Source organism: Kryptolebias marmoratus, linkage group LG2 (assembly GCF_001649575.2).
Source record: "Kryptolebias marmoratus isolate JLee-2015 linkage group LG2, ASM164957v2, whole genome shotgun sequence".
In the NCBI taxonomy this organism is placed as follows: Eukaryota; Metazoa; Chordata; class Actinopteri; order Cyprinodontiformes; family Rivulidae; genus Kryptolebias; species Kryptolebias marmoratus.
Window position 1 is genome coordinate 13,633,088 of NC_051431.1, and position 10,085 is coordinate 13,643,172.

Sequence of the window (10,085 nt, forward strand, 5' to 3'; positions counted from 1 at the left end):
CCAATACTTGTATTCATCATAAGGGGTCTTTGGGCTGCACTTCGTCTGGCCCCTCACCTAGGACCTGTCTGCCTTGGGTGACCCTACTAGGGGCATGAAGCCCCTGACAGCATAGCTCCTAGGATCATTGGGACACTCAAACCCCTCCACCACGGTAAGGGGCAGCCCAGGGAGAAGTCTGTGAGGTTTGTCACTTTACAAATAGAAATTGACTGTCAAACAGCTCCAAACATTTATGAGAGTAAGTGGTTAGCTGGCTGTGTGTTCAGTGTGTTCATGAGCAAACATCAACAAAAGATCTGATCTGATCTCAGCTGAAGCAGAACTTTGAAACTGACTGTAGTTTTGCGAACAAATCGTTGTTGATTTTCACAGATAATCAATAAAACCGTCTGGTTTGACGAAACATGTTCAAGCAAGGATATATTTCAAGTGAATGCTAAAAGTATGTTTTTGTAAATGTGTGCAAAGTCTTTCTGACTTTTGTCTTCATTGCACATTAAGATATCCAGCCGTTCATTGTGCCTTTGCAGCAAATGCATTTTGCACACCCTAACAGGCAGATAGTGCAATTCTATTTTTAGCCTTTTCAGATCTCAGTCTAGTTACGGTATATTTTTTCTGCATCAGATAGGCATAGAATCATTAGTATTCCCACTTTCAGCACAGAAATATTCTCTCAAATCATATATGTGTCGATCCTCTACCGAAAATTAAGTGAGAAATGAATTTTAAGGTCAACTAAAATCTTTATATCTGTAGTATTTTTAACATCTTTGCTCCCATCCATTCTGCTCATCAGAAGTAATCAGTTCTCAGATAACACTGAATCTAGAGTCATTGGACTCGAGTTCCCAGACAGAGTGAGTCTCTGCTCTCTGTTTCAAATCTCTTCAGTGACTCTGTAACCCCTGAGGAAGCTGCCATCTGCATACTGATGCATTCATTCCCCAAGTCAGAGCTCAGCGAAGAGCCATAATCCCAAGGCCCCTGCGCAAGGACGCCGTCCCTGAACTATAATCACCCTTACATCTCCGATCAGCCCCAGTCTGGTGTACGTGATTAAAAAGTGGCCAGTACATTCTGCTGCTTCACCTGGGATATGACTCGCCCCCACTGCTGCATGTCAATCAACAGAGAAGGCCACATGTGCAATGACTCATGGCCCCTCTTCAGCTAATTAAAATAACTGGAAAGCCACAGAGCATATGTTGAACATTTAGGGAGATTATCGCAAATAGTGGGGTGCCGATAAAGGTATGTCATTGAAAACTGGATATGGACACAGCTCTGCAACTCTACGAGATGAAGCAATGATTACTGAGAAAAACAAGAGAGTCAGACAAATGACTGGAGCAGTCTGAAAAAAGCTGCTGAAACTGGACATTATAAAAAAGAGAGGCAGCAGAAAATGGAAAGAAAAAATAACAAGAAGAAAATCAATTGAATGAATAGAAGCTACTGGAAACAATCAGTCACAGAAAAATAATTCAGTAAACTGAAGTGTCTGACTAAGATGAAAAATTACATAAGACTCTGTTTTGAATGTCTTTTTTTTCCTGCGTGCTGTGATTCAACAGCACCTGCTATCTTTCAGCTGACAATTTTAACTCATAACTGGTATTTTTATTTGTACCACCCAAGTTTGTAAATTTTACATACTGCATTAACCTAAGCGCTTTTAGACAATAATGATTTTTTTTGTTTGTTTCTCTACTTAATAAGCTAATATGCATGGTAACGATGAAGGTGATCAAGAAGTTAAAATATCATTGGTATTGGATCGTTTACTCACTCAACAATAAACTCTTGACTTTTGTGCAAAATACTCAAGTGAAGAAGCAACTTGATATTTTCTAAATCCTAAATAGAAAACTTGTGCAGTTTACTTTAAGAAAAATTACACATTGAGGGACAGCCTGTAACAAGTGCTGGTCTTTGATGAAACAGTTGGACTTAAGAACCAAATTGTGTAGAAATTTAGCGTTAACAACCCTCAGACACTTTTGTCGGAGCCAACTGGAAGTGAGCAGAGTTCTAATTTTCCTCTTAAAGAACACCAACTTAAAGAGAATTAATTAATAAGAAATCAATTATAAGAAAGGCACAGGACTGAGCTCCGAGCTCATTTCTTGTCTACAGAACAATAAAATTCCCATTTGGGTAAGATTCAAAGGAGTATTGATGTCTGACGAAATTCAGATTCACAAATCAAACTGAAGTGCAGTCTGCCAGCAGAGCTGACTGGCATACAGGCCAGCGAGCGGGAATTGGGATGGCACGGAGGGCTGATTCACAAGATGGGGAGCTTTAGGAGCGACGAACCAGGATCAATTCTAACAATGTTCATTTTCTGCACGCACCATTGGGAGAGGTAGCCAAACACAGATAGATTAATATGATTGCCTACAGGAAGGAGACCAAGACATCAAATCGTTGGTAAATTGAATTCAAACGGAATAAAATGTTTCACTGTGTACAGGCAATATGCATCTTAAACACCTAATTGTCAAGTTACTATTGATAAAAAAGATGGTTACATTATTCTATTTCTGTCACGTATTAGGGTTCTAAATTTTCTTCTTTTTTATGTTAAACTCTGTGAACTATCCTAATATGAGAAGACTGGTATATTCTGAAAGATCACAATTCATGTTTTTAAGGTTCATCATCACATTAACACAAAGTGGTAGGTAGGGACTGGCTGCTATGGAAACAAAAGTTATTTAAAGAAAAAGAAAAGGTTACTCACAAGTTTTATCATACAAGAAAGGTTTTAATCATATAAATGCTTTTAAAAAGTCTCGGTAGATCAAAAATATGCACAAATAACATGTCTTAGATCTGGAAATTTCAGTCTTGCACGTAGAGAAATGCAATTTACAAACTAAGAGAAGTTTTTAAATGTGCTCAATACATTTAATTTAATTGTGTGATTTTATTTATTTCGCTGACAAAAGCCTTGGGGATGAGAATTGCATTATATTTTTGCCAAAACATAACATTCTGGGTGAGAATGAGATGTTAAAAAGCAGAGCTATTTAGAGCAAATAATGATACTGGATACAATCATTCAAAGGAAAATCCAGATTCCTGGCTCCTCAGTGGGAAGGTCACTGAGAAGCAACAGCTCGAACCACTATTTTCTACCATGCAACCAAGATCAAATTAAAGTTGAGCTAACCTAATTTTGTATGATATTGAATTAATGATAAACTCAAAATTAAATTCCAAATATTGACACGCAGAAAAATGCATTGTTAGTCATCATTGTTATTCTTACAAAATCATATCCATTTTAATACATAGCCTGCAGCCAGAATAGTTTTTTATTTCTAAGGGCCAGCAGGGGCAATGCAAATGTTTGCACAAATAACAGACAGAGGTAATGAGAAGACTGAAAAGTGAGCAAGTGAGTTGATTTATAAGTACCACATCACCACATTTACATTATACCATGTAAAAGTGCATTCAGATTAGAGTCCACTTTCATACTTTTCTGTTTGTTGCTTGTCAGTAATTTGTCAATAATGTAAAAATATTTGACACATCATTAGTTTCAGCTGGTCAACATTTTAACAAATGTTTGTCAGTGGAACAATTTTGTAGGTTTTTACAAGAATGAGTGAAATAAAGAAGTGGCATAACAATGCAGGGGATTAGGCAATCCACATATTTTTATTTATGTGATATGCTCCTTTTTATATTTAGACATATTTTTAGATCATTTAAAACTATTAAAACACATGTTTGTGTTTCAAGAAATCATTAGAAACTATGCACTATCACCCTGCATCTTATACTCACATTCAGCAACTACTCAGACACTGATGTTTGCAATAATGTGATGCAATATGGAAGACGATTTACATAATTTTTTTTAGTTTTCAGGTAATAAAATAGTTGCAGCTTTTGTCTCTCAACAAAACATTCAGCTGGTACTGAGAGCACATTAAGCAGACAGACAATATTTCCAGTCTGCACTGGGACCAACTCACACACTTAATATTTATTAAATGGCTACAACTGAGTGAGTTTGCTGCTGACAGCTGTCACAGCCTGTGAAATCAACGGCGGCACCATAATTCACTTCACTTAACTTAAGACATGACACTCATCACTTTAAAATATTGACTCAAACTATTTAAAGTTGGAACTGTTAATATGTAAACTTTAAATTAAAAATATGACTATAACCCAGGTTAGTTTGTGAATATTTACACCAGCACAGTGACAACACAGTGTGACTCTGGATAAGGAAGACATACAAAATGTTTGATGCGTCCATCTGGGTCTTTTTTCACTGACCACCACCAGAATCCCTACAAGTACTTTATCTATGCCAGCCTGCTTTGCACTTCTTCTCCTTCTCATTTATCAACATCTAAACATGTGACAAGCAGTGCAGTGGATATGGATCATCTCTGACAGACAGATGAACCGTTCCCAAAGGCGCACAGAGCACACGGATACTGTTCAAAGAAAAACGTGGGAGGAGATAAGCACATACAAACACACTGTGCAGGGCACGACCTGGCATTACTCTGTTTGTGCTCACACCTGAGCTACAGAAATGCTATGTGGCATAAAAGCAGACATTTTCTAACAAAGATACAACTTCCTGGAGGCTGTTCCGATCATATCACTTGAGATCAGCTTTTACTGCCAGGCCTCCTATAGTCATGTTTTTCATCTTTTATAATTTGAAAATAAAAGTTTAAGTTTATCTGACAGAGAATATGTCTTCAGGCTGTTCTTAAACTGTGAAGCTGTACAGATACTTCTCAGTAATATTAAAGCATGTGAGTAAAGCACTTGTCTTTGCTCTGTGTTTTCTGCACTTGGTGTAAAAGCTTCACAAAGGATGGATGCACAGTAGCACGTTAACATTCACAACTTTGGGGAGTTGAGCTCCCATGTCCAATCCATCAATTGATCAGGAACGCAATGAGACCATGAATCTTACTTTGCTTTTCTTGTCAGCACATTGCAATGTAATATTGTGTTTTTTTAGCCTGCTACAAATTTAAGAAAAATGTAGAATTCTCTTCTTTAACTTTCAAATTATATAATCTTTTATTTGTTTCAGGTGGATTTTAAAATTTATTTAGCATTAGCTTTAATATTTCATCAGTTTTTCCATCAAATAAATTCAAACAAACCAAAAATCAGACAGGCTCACAACTGAAGATGATTTGCTTGAGGCATTTTACACACTAATATTTAGTATAGCAAATGCAATCTCTGTCTACTTTATATTAGCGCGCCAGACAGCCCACAGGCACTCACTGATCCAAAATGAGGAAAGACTTACACAAGTGCCATCAGGATACCCTGGTTAACAAGTGAAGGACGCCATTAGGAGCAACCTTGAAGGAACAATTTCTCCAGCTCTATTAAGACAATATACATAAGCTGAACGTGACCCGGGATAGCAAGGATGGAAACAGGAAGCCTACCTATTAGAAAAACAAAATAACCTCAATTCAAAAAAATCAAATATGTATATTTATTCCATGCAGAATTTTGAAGTGAGCATTTAGTTTTGATTGCGAGCTAAAAGAAGTCGATTCAAAGCCCAACAGGATTGTTTTATCCTTCCTGCTGAATAGGAGACTTTGTTAAGGACTAATGATTTTCACTCTGTCTCTCACTGTGAGGCAGAGAGATGCTGATGATAATTAACCTTCAGCTGTATCAGACAAGACGTCAGACTCGGTGTCACACAACCAAATGCTGCGGCAGTGAAAAGTGTTGTGAGCATCCTAAATGCTGAGATACAAATATCTGTAGCACGCAGCTAAGGTGATACCTCAGGAAAGAATAAACCTCCTATGAGGGAATGTAACTACAGTACACAACTTGATGCAGAATATTTTCCAAATGTGTTGTGGTATTTAAAAGTGCACAAAATACTGCTGCAAAATGTTCAACTATTTCCTTTTTTAACCTGCTTCAGGCTGTCAATATTTAGTTGAACTTGGTCTTGTGTTTTTAAAAAATTGACATTTTGTTGAGTCCCAATAGTGTGTGAGTGAGTTATTCAATTAGTTGTGAAATACTAATTGAATGGGTATAAATGTAGTCAACATCAGGTTAAAACTTGATGTGATTTAAATAGGACACCAGAGAACTATTTCCCTGAAATCTGTCAATATGCTAACTCTAATAAACAAGGTGAATATCAGCTAATCCTGATGTTGGGCTCATATATGTATCAGTAGATGCTTCCTACATACTAATGCTCTTTTCTGCACAGCAAAGTTGAGTTAAATTGTACATTGTTGCAAAGGGATGCTGTTTTTTGTACCATGTTCAAGTCTTTTTTTAGGCATTGGATGTGTGAGAAGACACAACAGGACAGCTTTTGTTGCTGGTTCTTTATGTTTATTTGGTATCCAAAACTATTTATGAGCCTGCTGAGAACAGCAGCCTGATGGATTTAAACTTGGTTTAATTGACTGACAGAATTACAGACACTAATTAATACTAGGAGGAAACAAAAGTCATTAATTAAATTATCATTATGAGATGTGTGAATATGTAGTTTGAAAAGCAGCAAAATACTCTTTTTCCAACTGAGCTCTTCATCCATCTTTTTAAAGTGCTTTTGCCTTAATTATGATTACTTCTTATTTTTATAATTATGTAACCTTTTACAAAAACATAATAACTCTGATGTTGTCAGTAGAAAGCACTTGGATTATCATAATCATAAATATTCATTTTCATAAAGTTTGCCTATTATACTTGGAATCACTAACAGCAGAAATGAGGTTAAGAATTTAAAGAGGCTCTCTTTAATATTTATTTCTGTACTCTGCAGTTCACTAAAGGTTGGTCTATCTCCCAAATTTGTCCCGTGACCCAGCTATAACTTTGTTTAAACTAATTGCCAATCCCTGCTCTTTAATAAGAGCAGCACACATGAAAACAAGTATAGCAGCTCAAGAGTCAAGTGAGCAGCAACACTTCATCTAGCTCAGAAAGATAATTATGATATTTTGCCATAAAATTCACAATTTGGCAGAGAAGTTGAAACAGCCCAAATATAAATGCGATCTTTATCACTTTGCCACTAAGCTCAATAGAAAAGATTGTTTGAGGCTATTTAACAGGTGAATGCTGCAAGTTGGCATGTTAAATTTGTTATTTTCCAACTGATATATATGGTCCATCCATCCATCTATTTTGTTTACTCACATTTTTTTTGTGCATAATCAATTAGAGCTTAGATTAGAGATCCAAAACTTTTGATTGTTATCTATCATGTTTATAGATTTGATTATGTCCTGGGTCTAAACATAAAATCATTTTAATATTACAATTACTGCCCTTGCAGAAAAAAACACATCCATGTTGTCATTCTTATGTTCTTATTGTCTTTGTGATTCTGTTTTATTGTTGTGTGATTGGTTTCTTGTGTCACTATTCCCCTGTTCTCAGCTCAATTTTCCTCCAGTCAGCCTACCACGCCCACCTTCACCTGTCCCAAGTTACTAATCAGTCACCTGTGTCCACTTCCTCATCAGCCTCTGCCTTTATAATCGGTTATTTAGCTTCCACTACTCGCTGGTTCATTCATTTAGCTTTCAGGTTTGTCTTTGTTTAATACTTTTACCCCCAACTTGTTGTTCATTCCATGGTCAAACCCTGCTCCTTATGTTGTCCTCTTCATTGGTTTTCCTTAGTGAGTTTTAATTTTGTTTGCTGCCACCTCTGCTTTTTGTTTTCCTTTTTGTTAATACATCAGTTTTCTTTTCAACTCAACAGGAGTTGGCATTCTGGGTTCTGCATGTTTAAATTCTGATATCAACAAAAAGTCCTACTCAAGCATCAGCTGGCATTAGGGTTGCACTAACAGGTGGCTACCATGCTGCAGCCAGTAGAGTTTGCAGTTGGTTGCTGCACAAAGACACTAACAAAGTTTTTTCTTTTGTTTGTTTGTTTTGTTTTGTTTTTTTAGAAATGAAAAGCTGTCATGATCCAAAAATCTGCTGGGATCAACATACAAGCTCAAACACAAAAGGTAGGTCAAAGTAACATGGATTTCTCATCACTCCTCTCACTGATTATAAATTGGATTTCTCTGTTATGCTATAAATACCATCAATTTGTGGATGCCAAGCCAACAACAGGAACTAAACTGAACCACAAGATGGTGCCAAAAATGACTGTTCCCTCTTCGAAATGACAACACCTCATCCAGTCGTCCATTCAGTGTTTGAAATATGATTATAAAACCATGTAAGCAGTAAAAGTCCCCTCTCTCCACGTCTGCTCTGAGTGTTCCACCAACATGTAAACTCCCAGCTGCTGCCGATCGGCCGCGTCATGGATTCAGATCTGTGTCACTTCATCTCTGCGCGCCCTCCCATCATCCGTCACGACTGAGACATTCCTCGGCTTCTGCCTCCTGCCTCCTTCCAACTAATGATTTGTGCTCTCCGGCCACAGCTGCACAAGGACGGCTTCCATCCAGTCTCCCCCCGCGCGCAACAATGTGCGCACAGCGAGAGTTCAGACTGGCGCACGACAGTAGCGGCTAAAGGAGTTAAGTCAGCGCAATCAAACAGGTTGTCACTGAATTCTTTCTGATTGCATTACGGATAATGGGTAAATCTGCATGTGGAACACGTGTCATGCATGCATAGAGGCTTCAACATTGGAATTGTACATCTTTTTACACTGGATTCGTTGAAATAAAACAGGACTTATTTAACTTACAGATGCGGTTGTCTTACCTGTGCTGCGTGCTTATCTGGGCGAAAGAAAAAAAGATTGGTTCCACTTTGGCACAGGTTTGCTTCGTGTGCTCGCAGTTTGCAAGAAAGCTGCAAAGTACAAGTCACTTTTCCTTCCAGTTCTCTGGCTCCTCAACACCTCCTTTTAGGACAAGCATACTGATAAGATCAACAGCAGTCCGGTGAAGTGTGGTCTGATCAGCTCCTGTTCCGCGGGGCAGTGGTACAGCAGAAGTAAACAGAAAGCATTCAAGTTTGAAAACTCTTTTTCTTCACTCCATGAGCCGCAAAGGTTAGTTCCGTTTATACATATATAGTGGTTGTTTTTTTTTTTTTGTTTTTTTTTTCTTTTTCTTGGTGTATTTTTATTCTGGTGATGCAGCGTAACCCGCATCCCAAAAGTGATGGGAGAAAGCATAGAGAGAGAGAAACAGAGGTAGAGATTTGTTCCTGCCTCAAACACAGCAGTAAAACCCTCTGCAGCTCACAGAACACCACCTCCACACCCTGTGCTGCGGACTAGGCTGGACCATCCGATCTGGTTCTTTGCTTTTTTTGTTTTCTTTTGCATGTCTTGTCACTGTCAGCAGTGGGGATGTTTGGTGCTTTTTCACACCCGGCTGTGACAGGACGAGGTAAAGGAAGGACTCTTGTTGCAGATTAGCAGAAGCCTTAAAGACTAAAGTAGCCTCTAAGCACACAGGAAATATTGTGCTCTTCTGTCCTCCGGTTATTTTGTCATTTCCAACCCATCTTGCAATTTATCAAAACCCAAGAGTGCTCACCAGTCATTGTGCACTAAGGGAATAATGGATTTGCAGTTAATTTTTTGTCCACACTCTGACAGACATATGAATCATAAACACAGGACTTCTTTAGAGTGCCTGATTTGGGAAAATTAAAGGTCTTGCATTCGTTGAAGGAATGTATATCTCCTGCTGTTATTCATGCCACAGATCTCAACTAAAATTGCCTTTACTGCCAATTTTAAATGTCATGTAAATGTCTGATCTCAGGGGATTTTTTTTTCTTTTTTTTTTTCTTTTCTTTTTTGATTTCTTGCCAGGTGTTTTCTTTTTTTCTCAGAGTATGCATCCTTAATGACTCTCAGCTGATGACACACAAAAAAATAGCCCAATATCTTTTAGTTCAAAGTTAATCACTTGTAAATGTATGTTTCTTGATTAATTTTTGAGTTTCTTTAAAATATGTCCAGTGGCTCATGTAATATTTTGCTAACAGTCAAGAAGAGTTGATCCCAAAATTTTCAGCTAAAATATTACACAATCTGTAGTGCTCAAATTGTTAAAAAATATTGTTCAGCCACTTCCACATGAAATT

General features: G+C 37.6%; 1 protein-coding gene across 1 annotated transcript in view; it reads right to left on the minus strand.

Moving 5' to 3' along the window:
• grik4 (glutamate receptor, ionotropic, kainate 4) overlaps positions 1–9,244 on the minus strand; it is a 153,705-nt gene extending 144,461 nt beyond the window's left edge. The window contains exon 1 of the mRNA XM_037980649.1: positions 8,745–9,244. The gene's annotated coding sequence lies outside the window, so the exon portion shown is untranslated. The remainder of the gene's footprint in view (positions 1–8,744) is intronic.
• Positions 9,245–10,085: the final 841 nt, after the last annotated feature.